Here is a 16,496-nt window from a genome sequence, read left to right on the forward strand (position 1 = left end):
TCGCCGTCGCGTGCCCGTCCTCCACGTAAGCCACGGCGTTAGGATCGGTTGCATTACAACGTCTGTTACCGTATTTAAATTCGTTACCGTTCGTTATTTTTTTATGGGATTTTACATAGACTTCTGCTGCGTGACGTTGATGTGTCTGTTAACCAGTGGTTGATGCAACTGGCCCTTGTTACACTGTACAAGATTTCACATGCGAGATTCATTACTCATTAGTCATTAGTCCGCAATCGGTGCTCAAATTCTCAGGACTGCCCGGGAGTGTAACACTGGTGACCTAAGGGTGCGCGCCCACGGGCGACAAAGTTGCTCGGCGACTTACGTATTTGTATGAAAAGTTGCGTCACTTCGTGAGCGCACTTTCATACTAGCCCATGGTCGCGACAAAAAGTCGCCTTAGATTTGAAACTAAAACGAGGGTGCGCGCACGGGGTGCCACGGGCGACAAAGTCGCTCGACGACTTTTTTGTCGCACACATCTAGTCTATGGGCTTGTATGAGAGTGGGCACACTTGCTGGTGTGTACCATCTAATGCGGGTGTTGAACTTTATTTACTGGAACAGGTAGGTACATCAAGTACATGCAAGTTGCCATTTTGGCCCACTCAACTCCGAGTCCTCCTAGCAACGTTATCGAAATTATAACAAAATAATTTCTTTTGAAAGGTTTAGGAAATAAGTACCTACTTATAGAAATTCAGTTATTAGTTCGTATTTTTTAAATTAAGTAAAGCCCTAATTTTATTGTAGTTAGCGACATTTTACTTAATGAATAAATGGAAACTCAGTAGGTATAGAAATTGAAATTAAAAGACACATTTAGATTATCCACGGTTTATTGATTATCAATAAAAAATACAAATACAGTAGTTGTAGATTACAATATCAGAATAGTGATTAATGATTACTAAACTATTTATATAAGCAACCTAACCAACGGTCAGTAGGCGTTCGATGGACAGTATGGACTCAGTTATCGTCTAGACAAAGCATATGCCACCATTGCCACACCAATGCTTTGTGATTTAAAAACTCAAGAGTAACATAGTTGAGATCTGGCAACCTTACTCACTGGCAGGAACACAGCACTATACCTAAGTAGAGTCTAAGTGTTTAAGTTTCTCAGTTTACATAAATCAATAAATATCCGATCTTGATAGGAGGGAGGAGATTTAACCACAATAACCTCTAATTATCCAATTGTAATAACAGTGCAACGCTTCTTTTGATCCAATGAGCAGAAGGTTTATCAGATGGCAAGTAAAACGCTAGCACAAAATTAGACGAATGTCCAGTAGTCGCTAACACCCCCTTCCTTTCCAAAGTTTTATAAAGAGGGCACTTGTATCGTGATCCCTCCTCAAACTTAGACTTTAATTTTGGGTACAGCCAAATTGCAGGCAAATTGTCATTTAACACTTTAGGGATTTGCTCGGCAATAGTATTCGTTTTCCGGTCCCAACGCCCGCCATCCATAAAAAGCCCTGCTACGTACACTCCTACTTTAGGAGAGCTTCGTTCAAAATCAACCTCACGAACTTCAAAATCGAATACCAGTAAGTCTATTGGTATCTTTTTCGCTCTAGCATAGTTTTGCATTGATCCAGTAAGAAAAGCCTGTGTGAAAAAGAAACCTGAAAGCCAAAATGTCGTAGGTTTTCCGCTATCATACCAGTGTTTCAACATCTTAAGCCTGTCTATAAGATCCGTAACATAGCTAGGTAGCGGTTTTAAGCTGGGGTAGGAGACGTTGCGCCAGTTTTCCGGTATTTTACCGAGCAGCATCGCAGTAGCTTGATGCTCTAGAGCTGGTGACATAACAATAAGGCCTTTCAACGCTTTTTGTAAATCCAGCAAAGAAATTTTGATTTCGTTTATCAGTTTGTTAAATCTTTGCATTTCCTGGACAAGTACAGTGTTCATAGATTCACTGTAATCGACAGGATATTTTTTCTGTGCCAACTCTATATCGAACATCTCGGGAAGCTTGGACAATACTTCTGACGACATTTGGTCTAATATTACTTCTGTATTTCCACCTTCTCCTCCAGTTCCTGTGCCCTCAACAAGCACTAATGCTTCTGTCATTCCTACTGATATGGAATAGTCGCGAGTGATTCCTGCATTCATATTTAACCCGTAAACTTCTGGCGGAGGATTCACAGGAACTGTTTCTATGTGTCTTAAATAGTCCTGATATTCGCATCTCCGAGGCAAACCGTAATGAGGTCCAATGTGACAAAAAGTATAATTTGGATCGCTTACCACTCCGGTATTAACATAGTCGTCTAAAAGTGTATTTATTAGACGTCTATCCCAATCATCAGTCACTCGACCTCCATAGTTGCATTCTCCAGTCAAATATTTTATAGCCACGTATTGAATTTCTTCATACTGATTCAAAAACATCTGTAACTGCATAACGGATATTTGAAAATCTGAGTCATTGAAACCATATTGAATATTCCATCCTAGCGGTCCAAACTTCTTTCTCTCTTGTACTACAGCGTGGAAGAAACTTATCCCGTATAAAAGTTTACTAAAAGTTCTGTCTTTGCTTTGACAGCCTTCAAAAAATTGAGGCTCTTTTAATGGTTCTGAATTATAAGACCGATTCAGGTTGTGTTGGAGTCCAGTTGGAGGTTCGTTAGTCATTTTCACACCGACTTGTAGAATTGACTGAGGAAATTTATCAGATGGGTAACTTGTCAGCCAGAGTCTAAAGCTTAAGTCTGTGTTAGTCAAGTCAAAACTTTCAACTATATCTTCAAGAACCGGAAGCCATGAAGTAGCTAAGTGACAGTTCTGTAAACAGACCCAACCACCTTCCGATTGAGCTTTTTCTATCATTGCTGATGCGATTGGTCCCTGCCCTTGTCCTAATGATATCGAATTAAACCGATTTGTGTAACCCGACTTATCACAATATTTCATTAGAGCATCCATGGGATCCGAACCAGGAGATAGAATAAAAATTAATGGTGTAAAAAAGTTGGAGTCGCCGTACGATTTTGCAATATCAAAAGCAGGGGGTGTAACATACTTAGGTCCCAAATGTTTCTCCACAAATTCATAAATGGCAACGGTTAATTTATCAGGTCGCAAAACTCGGATTATTAACAATTTTTGAAAGTCTGTTAATGCCTGATCCCATTTGCCTGGCAAAGGCTTATTTTGTGGATTCAAGTCATCATAAAATGTTTTCCATGAAGTTATAGAGCTCACCAAATCATCTCTTATCCCACTGAATGAGGGTAGGTCATTAATACGACATATCTCGTCCCAGGATTTATCTTTAAGCCATTCAGCAGGCTTCTTCAAAGGATTCTCGACAGCAATTCCTCCAGTTATTAAAAATATATATTCACCGTAATCTATATCACCTCTGGATAACATCACTTTAGAGCACATAATAAAGGAAAACATGAGTTTATCTTTATCAAACAATGATCGGCAAACATTTTTGTACAAATTATAAGTGAAAGTATCTTTTAGGAAATTTAATCTCCTTTCTAAAACTTTGGATTTATTAGCACGCTCGATTGATGAAATGTAAAGACTAATATACCAGGTCAATGAGTATTGATACATGGGATCTACGTTCGGAAGTTCCGTTACACAGTAATACAGCACTGCTGAATGGGAAGCAATAGGCTTATAACCAAGTCTAAACTTTTCAATCGCACGTTCAGTTTCAACACTTGCTTCTTGTTTTTTCATAATATCGATTGCCAACAATTTAGATGAATCCAATACTTCAATTGCTGTTTCATCCTCTAAAATATCTCCTTTTGATTCTTGCAAAGTGCGTAAAATGTCATCTTCCACTTGTTTTAAAGCACTTTTATTGGCTGCGCCTTGAACTATAAGTTTTTCCCGTTTATCTTGCAAATCAGGACGTTCTTTAGCTACGACTATTCCAAGTAATTGATCCTCCAAACCGTCTTTAGTTAAAGCAAAGTTAATTAAAGTCACTTTATTAAAAACGTCAGGCAAATAATGAGGGTTCCTTAACTTTGTAGTCATGTATAACCTAAAATTGGGATGATATTCTATGACATTGTCACCTAGTGAGATAAACTCTTTGCCACCTTGCTTATACGTCTGTTTCAATAATATCGGATCTAAAGGTGCCTCTATGTCTTCCAATATGCAATCAAACAAAACAGGTTTACCGTACTCTAGAGACGTTTCAATTACTTTCATGTAGTTATCATCAGTGAATTTTAATACTTGGAGATCATTGGATTTTTCCATATTTTTAATCCATTTATTCGCTTGCCCTTGGGGATCTACTAGTAAAGACCATCTTAGGGAATTATCTAGAATAATACCATTGTCAATGGAGAATGCATCTCTAGGTAATCCCGCAATACACCAATTTTGTATTTTGATGCTGGCACCTAAAACGTTTTTCAGAACAAAAACATCCGAATGCGGCATATCCAGTTGAATTATTAGTTGAAACCATTTTTCAGTCATCTCACTCCTTACCGGTGAGGTATAAGGCGCTAAGTACGCAATTATTCCACAAGAAACCAATATGTCTCCAGCAAGATTATCAAACAATAATTGTAGATTTTCTGCGGCTGTCGTCCAGCGCACTTTTTCTCCTCCTAAACCACCTAGTAATTTTTCGGCTCTACAAAGTTTGTCTATACATAACTGCACCTCGTCTTCTAAAGCTTTCTTTTGAATATTGGCTTCTGTTAACGATTCACGTAATTCAGATAGTTTAGCTTCCAAACGAGCAACGGTCGCTTTTTTTTCTTCTAATATGGCCATAGTTTCAGCAAACTCTTTTTCAGCTGCATTTAATTTAGCTTTTTTTGGGGCTACCACTTTAGCAACTGCATCATACATATCCATAGCAATTATCCATTTACACAATCCTTCAGCTGCCGTAGAAGCTTTAGCAATAATATGGGGTTTGAAATCTTTATTCGAAAGATAATCTTTCCTAATTTTTTTCATAGTCTCAATAGGTATATTATCCTTATCGTAATTTTTGAGAGATTCTAAAAAGCTCATGTCACCTAATATCCTCTTACTTGGTCCCCAGTAATCCAGTATTTTTTTTCCAGGATTGTCAGGATCTGGAATTTTATCAGGAGGTATACCTTTCATGACGCAAACTGCAGCCATGACTAATTTAACAGTAGCTGGAGGATTTTTCATTGATTTAACAATAGTGATATCTGCAGGTTTAAGGGTATTTAAAGCTGCAATAGCATCCTCTAATATTGGTAATGCAAGAGCTAAATCAGCTTCACAATCTTTCTTCAGCTCTTGCGCAGCTGCTGCTTGTACGTTAGCGACTTTTTGATCAGCTCTTACTTGCGCAGCAGCTTTGTCAGCACTCTGAGTTTCCGTTTCTATTTCTTCCATCATTTTGGCTGATTTTTCGGCCATAATTATGAGTCGAGGTTTTAACTCATTTAAATCACTCTGCATAATACCTACTGCATCCGCTGCTTGGCTAAGTTTATCCAAACCATTTACATATCTAAGCTTAGCCGCCTTCAGCTCTCTTTGTTTTTTATTCGTCAGCATAGTGAAGGATTTGATCAAATCTAAGTAAGATGCAGATGTTATGTAAGTTTTTCTCCCATATTGACTATAAAATTCTTCTGATACATGTCGAGCATCAACATGAAATTGCTTACAAGCTATAACAGCGGCAGATTTGGCTTGATCAGACACATTCACTTTTCCCATATAATGATGAGCGACCATAGTCAACGCGTCTTCTGGCCAGCTATCATACCAATCTATAGTGCAACAGTTTACTAGAGATGGATAATGTCTTAATCTTGTTCGGAAAGCATTGCCAATCGGGCTGAAACACAACACACAATGTAGTTTTGTTTTACATCTGGCAACAAAGAAAGCCATAATTTTCAGAGGACTGATGTCTAGGTTACGGTTTCCCCCTTGAGCTGCTAAACGTACTAGCTCCAGTATTTCTTGTTTTTCATCTATACCGTATAAATTAGGGACTTCACCTGAATTCAATAGACTGTCTAAATTCTGAATGAAGACTTCTTCAGTTATTTGACTATCAGTGAACAAAAATGTTGTTTCTTTATTGAGACCACCTGCTTCACGAAGGACTAACTTTATATCACCGCGCCAATCTTTAACATTGTACGATTTAGTAATCTCAGGTTGATAAACATTTTGCCCTAATATTGTACAAGCTAACCGTGTTAATGACTGGCGACCCGAACCGCCTACCCCGACTAATAAAGCGTTTCCCGAAGGCATCGACAAAAGACGACAAATTCTTGACAAATGTTCTAATGCATAATCGAATAAAACGATATCCATTTTTGCTTTGTGCATAGAATTATACTCGTTTAACATTGCGTCCGCAACATTCAGAAGAGCTTCTTTTGAAGATAGTTCATCATAACGCCTTTCACCTTCGACACTATCCGTGTCTAAATAGCAACCAAACATCATAGCTTTGATATTTTCTTCTGTTACTTGGCCTTCTTCATTTGCATATGTATCCAGTGCATTTTCAAATGCATCTTTCATACAGTCACGAGTAGACTTTTTTAGAACTTCGTAAAACCAAGAACGATCACTTTCATCTACGAGTCTATCATAAAATACACGCATAATTTCATGCACCCAAAGCCTTGTAAATGTTTTTTTGCTCTCAGCCGATTCCTTTCTTAACAATGTGCAGCCTTGTATGACTCTCGAAATATCTCTAAGGTTGAAGACGTAATGCGATTTGGCAGGAGTAGGCCGCAATCCTTCAGTAGCTTTATCGTAAATATCCATTGTAGCTGCTATTATATTTACAATAACGGGCTGTGTATCTTGACCGAAGCCATTTTTTCTCCAGCCAAGTTGAAGAAGAGTGGTGAAAATTTTTGACATGCTTTCCTTGGAAAATTCGTTTATTGAATAAATATTGAAGTGACGCAGCATTCTTGGGTATATCAATTGCCGGCTGCCTCCGACTGGGCCAATAGCTCCATAAAAAAGTGTATCGAGGAGGTACAGTTTTTTAGTGGTTTTTAAGTTGTACCAATGTTTCTGGTCAAAGAACAGTCTGAGCAATTCTATAGCCGCTTGTGCACCGTATTGTTCTTTTGCAGGCATATTCATGTCGTCTATAAATATAATTGCTTTTTTACCTTTGGTGGGGCCATATATATTGTTTCTTCTTTTCACTAACTTGGATATGACCAACTCTTGTGTTTGATTAGCCGAAGTAGTTGTGGTGAACGTTATAAAACCTGGTGTGTACTTCTCCATATCAATTTTATTCATCAAAAAGTTTTGGATATAAAAACTTTTTCCGGTGCCCGTCGGCCCAATCAGTAATAAAGGGTGGGCAAATTTTGTATGCAAGTTTAGTAAAAACATATATTTTTCTGTTTCAAGAGTTGGTATTACAGTTTGTAAAAGATTTATTTGTTCTTTCACCTGGGCGGCCTTCACTGCTTCAGACCACGTCTTCCAACAGCCTTTTCCTTTATAAATGTAATAATGATCAATGAGCATACTCTCGGGAGGAATAGATACTTCGAATCGATCAATTTGTGATGGCATACCCTTTTCGCCTTTGAAATATTCCTTTACAAGTTCATCAAACTTTTCACGGGACTCACTATTTAATATGCCACCTACACCCCATACCAACGCAGTGATGAAAGATGCCTGAAGCCAACATCGGGTATGTTTTGTATCTTCTTCACCCTCTATAGCATTGTTCATCAGCATTTCAATGAGACGTAGTGTACTCATTAATAAATTGACCTCCCCTGCTGTAACCAACTGGCTACAGTTTTTTCGGACAAAGTAAATCATGGGCTCAAAAATCCACTCGCACATATCGTAAATAAATTGTTCATTGTCTTCAAGCCAATAAGGGTTAAGTGTTTTTATCCAGGATTTATAAAATGGACGAAAACCAAGAGTAACCGATTCCATGTAAATCATGCCACATCTTGATACCGTGGCCGGCGAGGCTTGAGCGAGGTCCATTACTTCGAATATCATTGACATTACGTCTGTCATAGCCATCACTTCACCGGAAGTTAAACATAGTTTTTATTATCATCTAGCACAGTGTTCATGTTCTCAATCCATACAGCGTCCACGGGGCCATCAAAAACAATCCATTTCCTGGTTGGAGTATCTTCTGAAGCGAAATCTCTAAACATCGTGGCAACAATACCATCTGTCCATTCATATGAAATGGGATCAAATGCTCCGTAAAGCTGTCCCATTGTTACAGCCTTTGGATTTATTACTTTATAGGTGCATGCACAGCCTCCCGGTTGATTTTTATCATGCATTAAAGTAAGAGATTCGGAAAGAATTTTTAAAGTCTTGGACTTTCCTGAATAGGGATCTCCGACCAACATGAACCCGTGCCTAACAATCATCATTTCATACGTTTGAATTACTTTCAACAGAAAACAATCCATTGGTTGGAGGTTATTTGACTCGCAGGTAAAGTTACAAGCTTTTAAAAAATCGTCGTAGTCTGGTTTTGGTAAAGTTATGTCAGGGAACAAGTCTGATATTATACCTTCAAACAATGGGACATCAAATGACAAGAACTTTGGCAAATTTACGTCAGTGATTGATCTTAGCAGTAAAATGTTTTCTTTTTCGTTGGGAAAGCTTCTTTTTAGTTTCCCCGCAGCAGATAAAACTGTTTTCACAGCCCGCATTCCGTAATCATAATGATTTTGAGAAGATAGTTGTTCGGAGCAGAGTTTGTACGTGGTTACTATTTTTACTGACAAATTGCGTGCATCTATGAACCCAAAAGAGTAAAGCGATATTTCCCCTATCATCGCATAATCTGGAACCATCATGGCTACAGTTCTAAATAAAACTTTAAGATTGTCCGGCAACTCTGACCTACCAGCATATCCTGGATTCATAGTAATGCAAACGTAACAAGCCGGATTTAATATCAATTTTGTACCTTCAAATACAAAAGTTTCCAAATTTGCTCTCACAGCTTGGATAATACATAAAATTTGTTGAGCTATTACGGATAATACTTCCACTTCGATACGATTAAACTCATCAAAACATGCCCACGCACCGCACGAAGCTAGACCTTTGAAGAATTTCCCCATAGCTTTGTAATCTAAGCCGTCAGAACAATTGAAGACGACGCATTGAACCGCCAAGGCTTTGGCCAGATCTTTAGTCGTTTCTGTTTTGCCGGTACCTGCTGGTCCTTCAGGAGCACCGTTTAGATGTAGATAATACGCTCCTATTAGGGTACGGTAGCACCTATCCGTCAGGGGGGTTATTACTAGTCTGTCAGAATTTCCCAAATATTCATAAGCGTAATTAACTACTGCATTAATAATCTTCACATAAACCCTTTCTTCTTCCCAATAGTAACGAAGCTGGGCCAGCCATTGGAAGTCAGTAACCTCTGTTACGTTTTTAGAAATGAGCTCATTTATAACATCTTTTGCGTGGACATCTATTACTATGAGGGCTTTTATAGTAATACTATTCAGCTTTGTTAAGTCACTTCTGCGTATTATTGCGACTGTATCGTTGAGTTGATTTGTCAAACGCCCGTGAAAAGTTTCAAGCACAGTCAGTTTGTGAGTATCAAGTGCTTCGTGGACATCTACAGCCCAGTAAATCTGTGATATGGATAATACGACCATTCCTTCCCATGATAAAACCCATTCAGTTCGTCCTACATTAGGATATTCATCGTAAGCTAATTCCGTTTCCATTTTGACAGCTTTAACCATTTGTTCTTCTACTTGAACAAGCCATTTTTCTACAGATCCACATGTAGCCTTTACGTTTATGTTTTCGAGAAACTCTACTTGTTCTCCTTCCATTGATACCATGGCTGTGATATTGTAATCCGGGTCGAATACTAACCTGTTTATTCCTTCGAAGCATTTTTTTAAATGTGGTTGCACTTTTAACGGATTTTTAGTTTCTGATAAAATTTCTAACATTTCATCATTGGATAAAAAGAAGAACCTTGGAAAGAAAAGTCTCTTCTTTTCTAAGTAGTTATTGACCCCGTCATTGATTCTCTCTAAAAGTCCAGAAGCAATTTTGAATACTTCTAGTACTCCAAGTCCTCCGGCGATTTCAGTGACATGAGGATCAGCATTAACCATCCCCATGTATCTACGGTATATAGTGTTGACTTCACCAAACATAACTCCTTCTTCTGGCATTTGTGCCACAATATCCTTTGAGGAAAAAATAGGAAGCAAGTATAACCATTGGCTTTGAACTTTTCCCCATTCTTCTATAGTTGCGTTTATTCTTACTATTTTGTCGTACCATTCTTTCACTTTGGTTTCAAATGGTTTAACGAAAGCGGAACCTCGCATAGCTATTGTTTTAACAATATGCTCATCTAAAACACATTGTATATCGTCTAGTCCAGATAATATATGTATTCCGGTATCTTTATACTCACTAGTTTTGAAACATATATCGTCCCATTCAGCTATCATCTTATTTAGATTTGTTACCAGGGCCAATTCTTTAGTTGCAGCAATGCTTATTATTTCGTATTGGTCAAGTTCATACCAAAGATTAAAATTTATTATTTTCCGTAAAGTGGTACCTGCATTAGGAGTCAAGTCGAATTTAGCAATTGCAGACATTTCGTCCCAATGTCTTTGCATCAAAGCTTTATTGCACATGATATGTGCCATTTGTACGTTTGGTCGCCATTCCTTAATTTCTGCTATTGTCTGGGCACAAAGTTTCATGGGAGCGGGAAGATTATTCACATCTGGATCATCGACTAATCCCTGAAATCGTCTTTCATTTCCCTCGGTGATCTGTTGCTTGATTTTATTTTTGTACTCTTTTGATAATTTTAAAAATTCTTTATAGTAAAAATCGTGGTCTCTTTCTATTGCTTGGTCATCTAAATATTCGAACGTACCATCCATCCAAGTATAGTAGCTACGTTTCCATCTATGAACTAAATGGACTAGATTATAAAACGGTAATATAAAGTCTTTTACTTCTTCCAAATCAGCAAAAGTGGTAATTGGGAATTTAAATGTTTTTTCTTCATTGTTTATCCATGACACTACTTTATCACAGTCACTCAAGCGGTAAGCAAACTTACGCAAATATTCAAGATATTCTAATGTGTTGTTGACATCGTCCATGTTGTCAAGGAGTTCCAGATAAGGAATCATTTTTAACACTTCATCATTAAGGTAAGTTATTTTATTCATCAGATTATCTTCCATTTCCATTTTTGTGGCTTCGAAGTCCGCTGCATTCTTTTCGAATATTGGCTTAATGTCTCTTAACCAATTCACACAACGCGTATTTGATTCCACGTGTTCAACAGTGAGATGTGTCATTTCTAACAGGTTTGATACGATACTTATTTGTCTTGATATTCTTTCTTTCAGGGTTTCAACCAATATTGTTTTAGCATGAGTAATGTAAATTCCTTGTTCAATTAATTCAGCTGCATTTTCTGGTTGTTTCAATGCTTTATCTTTGATTATTTCGAATTCATTACAAATATTTCTATTTTCGTCAATGTGTGCTTTTACTATTCCTGCTATAATATCGTTAATAAATTCCAAAGCCTTGTTTTTTAATCCAGTTATCATTTTTAACTGACTAACAACAGCGCAATTAAAATACGCATTTTCTACCACTGCAGTTATATCCGAACCTACACTTTGGAAGTATAGTATTTTATCTCGGAATTCTTCAAATTTTTCAGCGTTTTCTATAAAATGTAAAAGTTCTGATTTTGCAGTTGGTCCATATAGCATACTGTATTCCAGACGAAGTTTATCTAAATACCGAATGAGTGGCTGAAATACGTCATCTAAATGTTTTTGCAACCTCATATGTCCGTCTTTGTATAACCACTCGTTATATTGCACAGGAAGAGCGTCAACGTCATAAGGTAAATTAAGATACTGTTCTATCGGCATCAATCTTTGAGCTACTAACGATATGGCATTGACTATATCATGATAAGTTTCAAAGACTGTTTCTAGAGATTCTTCATAAACAAATTCTCCGTTGAAATTCAAAATCAAGTTTATTATTGGAATGGAATCTTTACCTTTCACGGCGTTAATGATTGCTTCAATAGATCTACGCATTAACTCCTGTATTTGCATTGAGATCATTTTTGTCGCACAACGAACGAACTGCGGGATCTTTTTAGGGTGCATGCCTTTTAAACATCTTGGATTCTTTAGCCACTGAACGAGTATAGCATACCAAGTACTGGATACTAAATGGTCAGCCCGTCTGATTTCGTCCATAATCTTTGTTCTAAATACAACTAAATCTATCGGTCCTTTGGCTCGATATTTCTCCATATTAATGATCTCAGTCGGAAACATTTTTTCAGACGATTCAAGAACAAGTCTTATAAACGGATGCATAATTAACGCGCCGTCTTCAAGTCTCTTTCGGAACTTGAGCATTTTCGCGTGGTTTTCTGTAATTCCTTTGAATTTAAAAAATGGTTCTTCATACCTCTTACGTGGGACTCCAGGATCATCTCTGATGATGGTCTTGACGGCTAATTTGTGGAGATGGAGGTTCCATTCATCTTTGCCTTCGTTGAGAAGCTCCGCGGTGAGAGCCGGGAAGGCATTACGAAGCTTAGAAGGCACGAGGGCGGTGATCTTTTTCTCCCAGGCTCTGAGCATGGGCGTCGGCTGCACGTTTTCAGCGCTGTTCTTGAGCGTGGCAATGATCTGGTTTTGTTCTGCCAGGTCGTACTCCAGCAACTGCGCTAGCGGCGGCGGCGGGCGGCTGATCTTCATTTTAGTCTTCGATGCGCTCTCCTCTACTGCTTGTCGGAAATGAGCTCTTTTTTCCTGTATAGTAATGTATGAAATGTGTTAAGTACGGCTGTAACTGTAAGACGGCTGACAATATTAGTACAAGTTCCCACTATGAACCCTAGCGCAAAAGACTCAAGTAATCACTTTCAAAGACTCTACCGGGTGGGGCCTGTAACGGATGTATATCTAGATTCCTAAAGTTTTTTCTTCTATTTTTGTTTCGCCTAAAACTCTTTGGTATAATGATCGGTTGGCATAATGATAATGTGACCTAATTGTGGTTGCCCTATTCAGTTTTGGATGAAATTTTTATGACCTATAATTTTGTGTTCTAATGTTAATTGGCATACCTATTAGTTATACTAACATAGTTTTTCATAATAATTCATTGTCATAATCCTTTTTCTCCCTAACGCATTTTATGGCCTAATAATTTTTACTCCTGTAGCGATTTAAACTAATATTATGTGTCCTAATATTTTTGCTCCTACTGTAATTTTGTAGAAGTATTAGATGTCCTACTTGTTAGTGCTTTGGCGTGATTTGGCCTAATGTACACGTTTGTAGCAACAAACGCTATGCTATGGGATATGGGTTAAATTGTGGCGTAGGCGAGAGGCTGGCAACCTGTCACTGCAATGTCACAGTTTCGTTTCCTTTCAACCCCTTATTAGCCAAGAGTGGCACTGAAGCTTTAGTAGTTTCATGTGTTTTGCCTACCCCTTTATGGGATACAGGCGTGATTGTATGTTGTTGTATGTTGTTGTTGTTGATAGCAACAAGTCGATTTTGTGGTTGTCACAGTTCTAACCTAACCTAACTCACTTTTCTTGCAATAAGTCGTTTCTATTAAGGTCACAGTTCTAACCTAACCTAACCCAATTTTGTGCCAACAAGTCGATTTTGTGGTTGTCGCAGTTCTAACCCAACCTAACCCACTTTTCTTGCAACAAGTCGTTTCTTTAATGGTCACAGTTCTAACCTAACCTAACCCAATTTTGTGCCAGCAAGTCGATTTTGTGGTTGTCGCAGTTCTAACCTAACCTAACCCACTTTACTCGCAACAAGTTGTTTAATGTAATGGTCACAGTTCTAACCTAACCTAACCCACTTTTGTGGCAACAAACACATAACAGCAACAAGTATTATTCTGGTTATTTTCGGGCAGGCAACAAATCAAATTCAGCAAACAATTTTAGATTACTGAGTTGTTATTATTAAGGCGAAAAGAGTTATGGAATAATAGTATAGATCAAAAGTTTTTATGATCATAAATTTTATTGAAAATAAAATAAGGCCTTTTAAGTAATATAGTAACAATAAATAGGACAAATAAAGATTAGGCCATCCATTACACTATGCCAAGTACGATGTTATGCTAACTGATTATTAGGTTACATGCCCATTAGGCCAAAACGGTTAGGCCAAGTTATAATAGTACAAACGTTCTTAGGAATGTAAAGGGACACCCCCTGTAACACGAGCAAAAAATTAAACTGTAACCTGTAGTCTTCAAACTATAAGCAATATACATGGTGAAATAAAAAGGACCGTTCCAATTTTGCATAGTTAGTGACTTTTGAGGTCATAATGAACAAGATTGTTTATGGGACTAATGCTGACATCGCAAAAAAATTAGCTGTTTCATACGGGTCCATATTGACTCATATAAAATTATTTGTTATAAAATTGTTGTTTATACCGATTTGTGCTCCGAATGATCATTTCTCATAATTTTACTTATCATAATTTTGTTTCATTATTATCAATAGTGCTACTATCACTGTTCATAATTATCATTTAGCCGAAAATTTTTAATCACGCCAAAATCGAGAATGTGGAAAAATCCATACAAAAAATTATATGTTGCGTAGGCGCGCACATATCACAAAATGGCGAGAGGATTCGGAAATTAATCCACCTATTGAAAATCTAGATTTGTAATTCAGATTAAGTGGAAAGTTGCACCATATTGCCATTCATAAGGGCGCTGTTGCTGGGGCGCCGTAAAAGGAGGATTCTAGCCCTTGACGAACCACATTGTGCGGCGAACGGCAAAGTTACGTCGCTATCCAAATGCAAAAATATGAGTCTACCCGATAGTCCAAAGCGGAGTTCCTCATAAAGCCAAAGACGCAAAACGTCTCAGGCAGGCGCAATTTTGTGAGTCGCAGCAGATGGTGAGCGAATTTCAAAGCACTCAGATCACTTAGTGGCAAAATACCGAAATGGGCGTCCCGACGGTGACGATCGAGTCCGCAGTTAATCTTTTAATTAACTCTTAAGCATTATTATAAAAATAATAGTGATGGCGAAATATAAGGCCTAAAAATCGGGAACATAGGCGCCCTGTGAAGTCAAAATACCCCAAAATATGTCAAAGACCGCAGCTCTGCAGAGTGCAGACGATAAAAGCTTGAAAGTTCGCGGATTCGCCGCTGGCGGGTTGTCTTAATTAATCGAGTCAATAGGAAAAAAATCGCGCTTACTATTTATAAGTATCTGCTCTTTTAGTGCCTCATACACACAATAGTGCCTCATTTTGTTTGTTATTTTATGGACATGATATTCACGTTCAGCCACACGTAACCATACTAGGGTGCGACTACGAAAGTTCAACCATTTGTCCCTTTCGCACTCTGTCTGATGAAATCCATAAATTTTGTATTGCGTTAATCTACAAATTACGGCATTACTATGAAAAAAATTTCGCGCTCGCTACGCTCGCGATTTAATTTCCTACGTAGTGAATCTTCTTCCCAAGGGCGCCGAAAATGTATGCCCTGGCGGTGAACTAGTGGCACCTCGTACAACTGGTCGCCAAACCCATCGCAATAATGTTCCAGGGGAAACTGCGGAGATATACTACCGGCGAAACGTATATTATTCTTTCTTGGAAAATTTGATATCCGAGTTAGATCCGAGTCATTTGTCAACCCTGGAGCCTGAAAAAATCCTAGACCTGCTATTGGGGCCATCGACCAGTGTGATCTAAATTTCTTTCCTTGGATCAGAAAGTTGCTATTGATACTGGCCACTTAGCCAGTATCAACAGCAACTGCTGAAAGAAGTTTTTTAACCTTAAAAAGGTTAAAAACATTTTTGCGTAATAGGACGGAACAAGAGCGCCTCACGGGGCTAGCCCTTATGTCTATCCATAGGGAAATAGCTGCCGTAATAATAGACGCTAATGATATTGTCAATGAACTAATTTTAAGAAGAAAACGATTAATAGTTATTTGTTATACAAGGGGGCAAAGTTGTATTTTAACGCCGAGTGTGTGTTTTTAACACACGAGAAGTAAAATACATTTGCACCCGAGTGTAACACAAAACTTTTCCCCTCACTAATAGCGAGGAAACTACAACGCAAAAAATGCGTTTATCACTGCTTCCAGGTAGTTCCACAGGTGGTAAATCATCTTTATTACTAGATTCACCTACTTTTATCAATTTTAAAGCAGTTAATTTGACTTTATTCAAGGTCAACTTACTTTACCCACTAGTGGATAAAATGCGTTTTTACCCGCTGGTATTAAAGGACAAAACACGTGTTTCCGAGTTAGTGAGGGGAAAATATAGTTTTATAACGAAGTGGTGTCTTTTATTTTGCATCATTATTAATTCGAGTCCTTTCGAGACCTATTTTTATCCGGTTGAGTTCAT

The 16,496-nt window shown here is 38.0% G+C and overlaps 1 protein-coding gene across 2 annotated transcripts in view; it reads left to right on the top strand.

Annotated features, from left to right (window-relative positions):
* LOC125228220 (2-oxoglutarate dehydrogenase, mitochondrial-like) overlaps positions 1-16,496 on the top strand; it is a 42,983-nt gene that overhangs the window by 21,193 nt on the left and 5,294 nt on the right. The gene's annotated exons all lie outside the window — the stretch shown is intronic.

This window comes from Leguminivora glycinivorella, chromosome 7, assembly GCF_023078275.1.
Source record: "Leguminivora glycinivorella isolate SPB_JAAS2020 chromosome 7, LegGlyc_1.1, whole genome shotgun sequence".
Lineage (NCBI taxonomy): Eukaryota > Metazoa > Arthropoda > Insecta > Lepidoptera > Tortricidae > Leguminivora > Leguminivora glycinivorella.